The sequence below is a fragment of the Chenopodium album genome, chromosome 9 (genome assembly GCF_948465745.1).
Source record: "Chenopodium album chromosome 9, dcCheAlbu1.1, whole genome shotgun sequence".
Classification (NCBI taxonomy): Eukaryota; Viridiplantae; Streptophyta; class Magnoliopsida; order Caryophyllales; family Amaranthaceae; genus Chenopodium; species Chenopodium album.
Genome location: NC_137842.1, coordinates 14,714,172 through 14,722,669, shown reverse-complemented (window position 1 = coordinate 14,722,669; position 8,498 = coordinate 14,714,172).

Sequence of the window (8,498 nt, the reverse complement as noted above, 5' to 3'; positions counted from 1 at the left end):
TGTTATTAATCGAAGTGATCACTAATATTTTAGAATTATATGTTGCATTAATATTCAACCAATTTAGTCTAATGATAGTTTGGAGCAAATTGAATCTATCTTTGCATGCCTTTGAGATTGCAGGAATCACTTTTCAATATAAGATTCGAGTAAAGACCAATACAGGCGAATGTGACTCCACTTTGCACCATCATCCCCGATCCTCCTTTCGTGGTTCCGAACCATATGGAGTTAGTAATCTCATGGATTATGAATGGGTGTAACCTTCACGGGTCAATCATTATTGCCTATCGTTGTCCCTTTATTCGTGGTTGCCTTAAATGATCCGTAAATGGTTTAAAAGTTCCCTAAAAACTTATTGGTGGCTCCCTACTTTGCTTTGTCCCTAATGGTTGTCCCTAATCGTAATGTCAATTCCCACTTCCTATGAGTGCCAAGCATATTCACACATGCTTTAACATAGGTTCACTTCAAACGACACCTTCAGGCATTCACTTTATGTATTTTGAACCCTACTTCAAATTTTGGTTGGAATTCGGAAGGAAGTAGTGGGGGTTTGCTTGTTCTTAGTTGGTCTAATGATGTAGTTGAATGTTTGTATTCTTCAAAAAAAAAAAAATTTATCCTTTGTAATATCTATGAATCTAATAGTAATTTTAAGTATGTACTGTTTCTTTATGGTGAGTCTCAAGTAGAAAATAGGAAACTAGTATGGGAACAGTACAACTTCAATGGTTTTTGAATGAGTTCAAAAATGTCTTAGTCATCGGTGATTTTAACCAAGTAGAAAGTGGGAGTGATAAAATAGGAGGATCACCAATTATTAGAGGTGATGAGTGTCATTTATGGCACTCATAGGGTAGTCTTTTAGGGTTATTTCTTTCCCTTTTTCACGCTTTCTTCTCTTATTTTTGGTCCTTTTTCCTTTAGTTTTTCTTTTCTCCTCTTGTCTTTATGGTTCTCGTGTTTTTCTCGTGTTTTCCTTTTGTTTGGCTCTTTTTCCCTTTTATTTCCTTTCTTTGTTTGCTTGTGTAGGTACTTGGAGAATTACCTTTGCAAAGGAATCAAGTTGGGACCTTAATGACCAAGTAAGGAAGAAGCATTTGGCTAGAGAGGGCTTAGAGAGGCCTTGGAGAGACCTTGGAGAGGTCTCCAAGGTATTTCCAGCAGGCCGCAGGCGCGGGTCAGTGAAGCCGCGGGCGCGGGCTCAAGAAGCACAAATTGCCAGATTTTGGCAGGAGCTTCCTACGGTTGCCCCGCGGGTTCTCCGCGGGGGCGGGAAATCTGGAGAGGGTGCTCCGTCTCAGAGAGACCACGGCCCCCTGATTGAGTTTTGGGAGCAGGGGATTAGCCGCGGGCGCGGCATCTGTGGCCGCGGGCGCGGGTGTTGCCCAAATAGCCCGCGGAGGGTTCCATACCCATTTCTCCGCGGCCGCAGGTTCATCGGGAGAGGACGCGGGATTTTCCGGTTTCTTCTTTGCTTATAAATAGAATTGTAATTCCTTTTTGAAACCAACTTTTTGATAATATTTCATTAGCTTAGTTTTAGAGAGAGAATTTAGAGAGAAGTTAGAGAGATGTTCTTGGTTTTGGATTTGTAACTCAATATTTGATCAATCAAGTTTGGATTTCTTCATTTTCAATCATCAATATTAGTGAGAATCTCTTCCTTCTTTCATCTCTTACTTACTTGCTATTTGATTTATGCTTGTTTCTTGTTTTTCTTTGGATTTGGATTTGATATTGTTGAATATTTTGATTTCTCTTAGATTTTGATATAGAATGATGATTAATGCAATTTCTAGTTATTTGTTCTTGAATTTCACCATGATTAGTTAGTAGATTAGTTGCTAGGGAAAGGGGGAAGCATGTTTGATTAATGAAATTGCTAGTTGATGCTCTTTGATTGATTGATTTGTTGCAATTACATTGGTTGACATAGTTTTGCATGTGATTGATTAGACTAGAAGTGATCAACCTATAAGATTAATCTAGATTGCATTGCAACTCTTAATGACATGAACAATTGATTTGAAAGTTGCTCTAATTGATTTGGTTTGCTTGTAATTCTTCTTGATTTGCCTTTCATAGTGACTCCTAGATTGGCCTATAGGAGATAGCATTTGAACTCTCTTGATTGCTACTATTGTTTGTCCATTGCAATACTTGAATTAATTGATTCAGCTCTAAACTAGCATTATCATTGATCTTGCATGTGGAACCCATATACCTAGTGTTTAGACCTTTGATTTACTTGATTAGACTTATTTTAGTTTACCATAGTGCCAACCATAATCTCAACTCCATCTTCGAGGTAGCTTGACTTAGACTCTAGTTTTCATCATTGCATTCTCTAGGGATCGACCCTTAACTTGCCCTATATTCATATAAGGTTGGTTAGGTGTTTACAAATTTAGTTTGACTTGGGGGAAGGGTAGATAACGACATACATTGTCCTCTTGTCAAGAGGAATAGATGCATTATTCCTATATTGGAGAATTAGTAACAATGCTATACGGAGGTTCCCTTTTTGGGACCAAGGTTCACTTGGAGCAATAAAAGGTAGGGTAATGATCTCATTATTGAAAGGCTTGATTAGGAATACATTACAGAATATTGGTTCAATCACTCCCCCGATGGGAGGATAACTCATGAGCCAATTACTTGCTCTGACCATGCTGCTATTACTTATTAGAGCCAAACCAGAGCAAATACCTCAAATTGGCCTTATCAAATTGAGAATTGGTGTCTTAATTTCTCGGAAGTTAAGGCAATGGTGGAAGAGGTCTGGGAGGAGGAATTCCATGGGTCTTACGTGTTTCAGCTTTCAAGGAAATCAAAACAGTTGAGAACAAGGCTCCAAGATTGGTGCTTGGAAAACAAGAAGGTTTGGGGTATTAATTGGAGAAAACTCACTAGAGATCTTCAATGTACAGGTATGAACATCAATTCAGTCCAGGAAGGGGTGGGTACATCAATCAGATTTTTGGAGGCAGCTTATTTTCAGTTTTTGGAGGCAAAGAATGAAAGCAAACTGGATTAAAGTTGGAGATTTTCCAACTCCTACTATGTACAAAGAAGTTAAACAACGGCAACAACACAATGAGATTCTAACTCTCAAAAATGGATATAACTCCTGGGTTGAAGGGCAAAGGGATGTGGAAGAGGTACTCTTACACTTTATTACGAAGATTTATAACCCAATTCTTTTAGATAATCATGGAGAGGATATTGATCTGCTTTTGCGACAGTTGGAAAGTCCTCAAATCTCATCAGAGGATAGAGTAGGGCTGGATAAGCCCTTCACTGAATTAGAAATTAAGAGGGCAATGTTCAATATGCATGGTTCTAAGTGTCCAGGTTCGGATGGGTTTACAACAAAAATTTTCAAGACCTATTGGAAGGATGTTGGGAGGGCTCGTGGTGGACAGCGTCCAGCAAGCTTTTAGAACGGGTAATATGTTTAAGGAATGGTGTAACACCCTAGAAATTCCTTTCTTTTTAAAATACCTGTTTTAAAATTTAAATAGGAAAATCTAAGACATTACCGCCACCGTGAAAACAGCTAAGGAAATTATCAAAGACATGCAGTGGAAGACAAATTTCAAAACCAATCAAAATAAGTCAACTTGAAAAGTCAACCAACGAAAGTATAGTCAAACGAAGTAAAATAAAATCAACCTACAACTTGGAACCATTATAGGCTCTTATTATAACCAAACCAACTTTAAAACTTTTGTGTTAGTCATGCATAATAATATCATTAATAATTAAAGCATTAAACACATCATATACTTATGGAAACTAGCATGATTCGCTCTTCACTCATGTCGTTCATGAATATGCTTCATCACCTGAAAAGCTCCTCTCTACTTATTTCCACTACTCTCCATTAAAAAGGGGTCATCATAGGGCCAAGATAAAGACAAGGCCAACAACACACAAAGAACACAATCAGCAAAGCTGAGTACATAAGCGTAATTAACACACACTAACATCTATTTACCTATCAACTCACACCTTACCTTGTTGCATCTGTTTTTCAACATACAACATTCAACAAAACTTCTCAACTATACAACTACATAATTTATTTAGCGTTGATTATGCATCGAACGAGTTTCCCACTAACCTCCCCCAATAAATTAAGGTTACTGACACGGGAGCTAACCATGCCAACATCAATAACCACTCCTAAATGGCAGAATTCCTGCACATAATAATAATAAAAGGAATGTAAAGCGTCATGTACTTCAGTAGAAGTTATTGTTTAGGGTAATTTTACCCCGCCACGTGGTCTAATCAGCGGATGACACGTGTCAGCCCTAGGCTGGCCCAAAGTGGACCAATCCCTGCTTGACACGTGTCGCTCTAGAAAATAAGGGAAAAAGGCGGCCTTCAGGCCCAAATCCCGAGAAAGCCGCAAAACGGCGCAGCCCACCAGTGATTAGGGTTCAGTGACCTAATCAAGGGCACAAATCCCAAAGACCCTATAAATAGGGAGATGTCCCTCATTTTGAGGGCACGTTTTACCATTTATTACACTTGCATTCTCTCACATCAGAGAAACACCTGAGCTTGGAATCCGAGCATATACCCACCTAAATTTCCATCCTCTTTATTCCCTTTCAAGTTACTAACTTGACCGTCGGAGGCGGAGCTCCAATCACCCGGAGTCTCCGTTATTTTGTAGGTACAGCTCGGCCGGATCAGACTTCGTGTTATAACTCTCCCGAGGGACAAAAACACCCAAAACATTTGGCGCCGTCTGTGGGGAGAGTACCTCGAAGATGGTTCAAGAGTCTGTACCACCCCCTAACCGTCTGGGTGAAGACCCAAAAGTCTTTACAAACCATGAGGATGAAGATTCTCAGGTCGAAACCTTTACAGCCGAAGACGGCTCTCTCAGAATCAAGCGCATCAGGCCCAGAGACACTCTGGAGCGGGGTGCCTCCCAGGCGGGTCCAAGCCGACCCTCTGGTCAGCCGGAAGGGGAAACCCAAACGGCCGCAGGATCAGCCCCTGTCACCTGAGACGAAATCATGAGATTCATGACAAGTTTCAAGGGTGAAATTAAAGAGCTGATCACCAAAAGCCGGGCTGGCCCAAGTAAAGGTCAGTCGGCGAAGAAGACTCCTCTGGAGAAGGGGAAGTCAGTCAGAAACCGGAAACCCACTCCTCATCCAAAGGAGAAGGCAGCCGGGACCATTGATTGGTCAAAAATTCTCTTTCCTAAAAGGAACAACAACACCCGCCGGACTCAGCAGCCGGTGGGAAGCAAAAAATCAACTCTTGATGCCCGGGAGATCATAAACCGGAAGAGAAACCAATCGTTGTCTGAGTCGGCTTCAACGTCGAACTTTCCAGACAGCTTCAACAATATTTCTGCAGGGAGTGCACCCTCCTTGCATGAGAGCCAGACAGGCGGTAATACCGTCCATTCTGGCCCTCACATGATTGGAGCTGTACCGTATGTGCCTACTCAGGCTTACGGACAGTATCCCCCTCACTTCATGCAACCGGCCCTCTTTGGAGGACAGGCGGCATATCTAAATGTCCAGCCATTGGACTGGCAGCTTCGTCTGCTGCGCCTAGGTGAACAGTCTTCTGCATTCACCCGGGAGATAACCGAGGCGGCCTAGCCGGCCAAGGTTAAGAATGTATTGGTTGGTACCTATGATGGTACCACCAATCCGGAAGACCACCTCATGGCTTACACCAACCTCATGTATCTGCAGGGGTTGGATGATGCCACTTGGTGTCGGTGCTTCCCGGCTACATTGAAGGGCATTGCCCAACAATGGTTTGGTAATCTGCCAGCCGGGTCCATCGATAGTTTTAGGAAACTCGCCTTCCTGTTTGCTTCCAACTTCTCAATGAACATCCCTGCTAAGAAAACAAGCCTTGATTTGAGCACTGTTAAGCAAAGAGAGAGAGAAGGGTTGCGCTCATATGTCAGGCGGTTCAATCTGATCAGAATTCAGATTCAGGGACTGTTTGATGAGGTAGCTTTTACAGACTTTTTCAAGGGTCTGAGAGACGGGTCGACCTTTAAGTTCGACCTAGTCAGAAAAGGGGCTTTCACCCTACAGGCGGCTCTGAGGGAGGCGGAAAGCTACATTCAAGCTACCGACCTCTGCTCGCCTGGTAACCAGTCGGACTCCAAGAAGTCTGACAAGCAGATTGACAGCCGGTCTGCTCAGCCGACCAAAAATAAAGAAGAGAGCTTCAGTCTTCAGCGGACGTTGGACCGTCTGGCTGACAAAGGGCTGTTGAAGTCCTACATTTCTAAGTCCCTAGCCGGGGCAAAAAAGAAAAGCAAGGGTCAGTCCGCCAAGACTACCACCCAGCCTGCTAGTAGCTCGGATACCGACAAGGAGCCGGTCTACACAATAGCAGGCGGGTTCTCCTGTGGTGGCCCTACCATCCGGGGCACCAAGAGCCATCTTCGAAAGATGGACAAGGATGATGATGAGCAGGCGTCTGCAAGCACCTCCTTCCTAGACGTCTTGATCACTGAGAAGGATAGGGGCAGCGTCCGCCGTCCGCATGATGACTCGGTTGTCATTGAACGTAAGGTTGCCAACCAACTGGTTGGAAGAATCCTTATTGACACCGGCAGCTCATCAGACATCATCTGCCTCCGGTGCTTGCAAAAGCTGAAATACAACGTCAGCAGCATGCATCCGGTCACCCACCCCTTGGTTGGTTTTGGGGGTGGGATGGTCTACCCAGCCGGAAGAATTGACTTACCCATCCGGCTGGGAGAGAAGGGCCAAGGACGACATATTGTCGTCAGATTCTTGGTCGTTGAGGAGTTGACCGCCTACAACATTATCCTTGGTCGGCCGACCCTCAATGTAGCCAAGGCGGTAATCATCCCGTCTCTCATGCTCATCAAGTATGAGAGGGATGACGGCACTGTTGGTTCCCTGAATGGGGATCAGAAGACGGCCTGAGAGTGTTATCTCTCAGCCGTCAGAGACACTGTGGCCCCAGACGGCCAGGAACCAATAGACCTTGACAATGTCAAGGATGCCGACCCAGCGCCTGTCCCACCAGCAGCCGGGAAGAAAATAAAGGCACCTCTACTGGTGGAGGTGAAGAAAGAGAAAAAATAGCAATCACTGACCGGTGAACGGTCAGATGAGCTACGTCCCCAACCGGCTGGTGAAAACATTGACCTCGTTCTGGATGACAGCCGTCTAGAACGTACTTTGAAGGTTGGGACGGTTGCTCATGCTACCTTGGGTGCAAGTTTGCACCTCCTGCTGAAGGAATTCAAAGACATCTTTACCTTTGAAGTGGAAGAGATACCAGGCGTCAGCCCGGATCTCGCTGTCCACAAACTCGCCGTGGATCCCAAAAAGAAGCCCATCCGATAAAAGAAAAGAAACTACAGCGAGGAAAGAAGTCAGGCGGCAGCTGCCGAAGTCAAAAAGCTGCTAGACGCCAGGTTCATTCGGCCTTGTAATTTTCCCGACTGGGTGGCCAATGTGGTCCTTGTTAAGAAACCGAATGGGACCTGGCGCATGTGTGTTGATTACACAGACCTCAACAAGGCGTGTCCAAAGGACAGTTACCCGCTTCCAAAGATCGACAGTCTGGTCGATTCTACAGCCGGTCACGCCTTGATGAGCTTTATGGATGCCTACTCCGGCTTCCATCAGATACCCCTGTGGAAAAAGGATCAAGAGAAGACGGCCTTCGTCACTGATCAGGGGTTATTCTGTTATTCTGTGATGCCGTTTCGCTTGAAAAATGCGCCTGTCACTTTCCAACGGATGATTAATACGGTCTTCATTAATCAGATTGGGAGGAATGTGGAGGCGTACATTGATGACATGATAGTCAAATCCAAGCTATAGACGAATCACCTTGCTGATCTCCGAGAAACATTCACCACCCTTAGGCGACATAAGGTTATGTTAAATCCTAAGAAATGCGTCTTTGGTGTTGAGTCTGGGAAGTTTCTCGGATTCCTGATTGATCAAAGGGGGATAGAGGCTAACCCTGAAAAGATACAGGCGGTGATAGACATGAAGTCACCCTGTTCTGTCAAGGAAGTGCAGAGACTGACCGACTGTCTGGCCGCCTTGGGGAGGTTCCTCAGCCGGTCAGGCGACAAGTGCCTCTACTTCTTCCAAGCAATCAGGAAGAAGACCAGATTTGAATGGGGGGATGATGCTGAGACGGAATTCCAGAGGTTGAAAGGGCATTTACATTCTCTACCTAGGTTGGTCAGTCCTTTACCTAGGGAGACGTTGTACATGTATTTAGCCGTCTCAGATCATGCCCTCAGTGTCGTTCTCCTTGCTGAGCGAGAAGACGTGCAGCTTCCGGTTTACTTCATTAGCCATGTTCTTAAAAATGCTGAACTCCGGTACCCCATGGTTGAAAATTTTGGCCTTGCTTTGTATATGGCATTCAAAAAACTGAAGCCTTAATTTTTGGCACATCCGGTGGTGATTTACACCGACCAGCCACTCAAGCGGCCA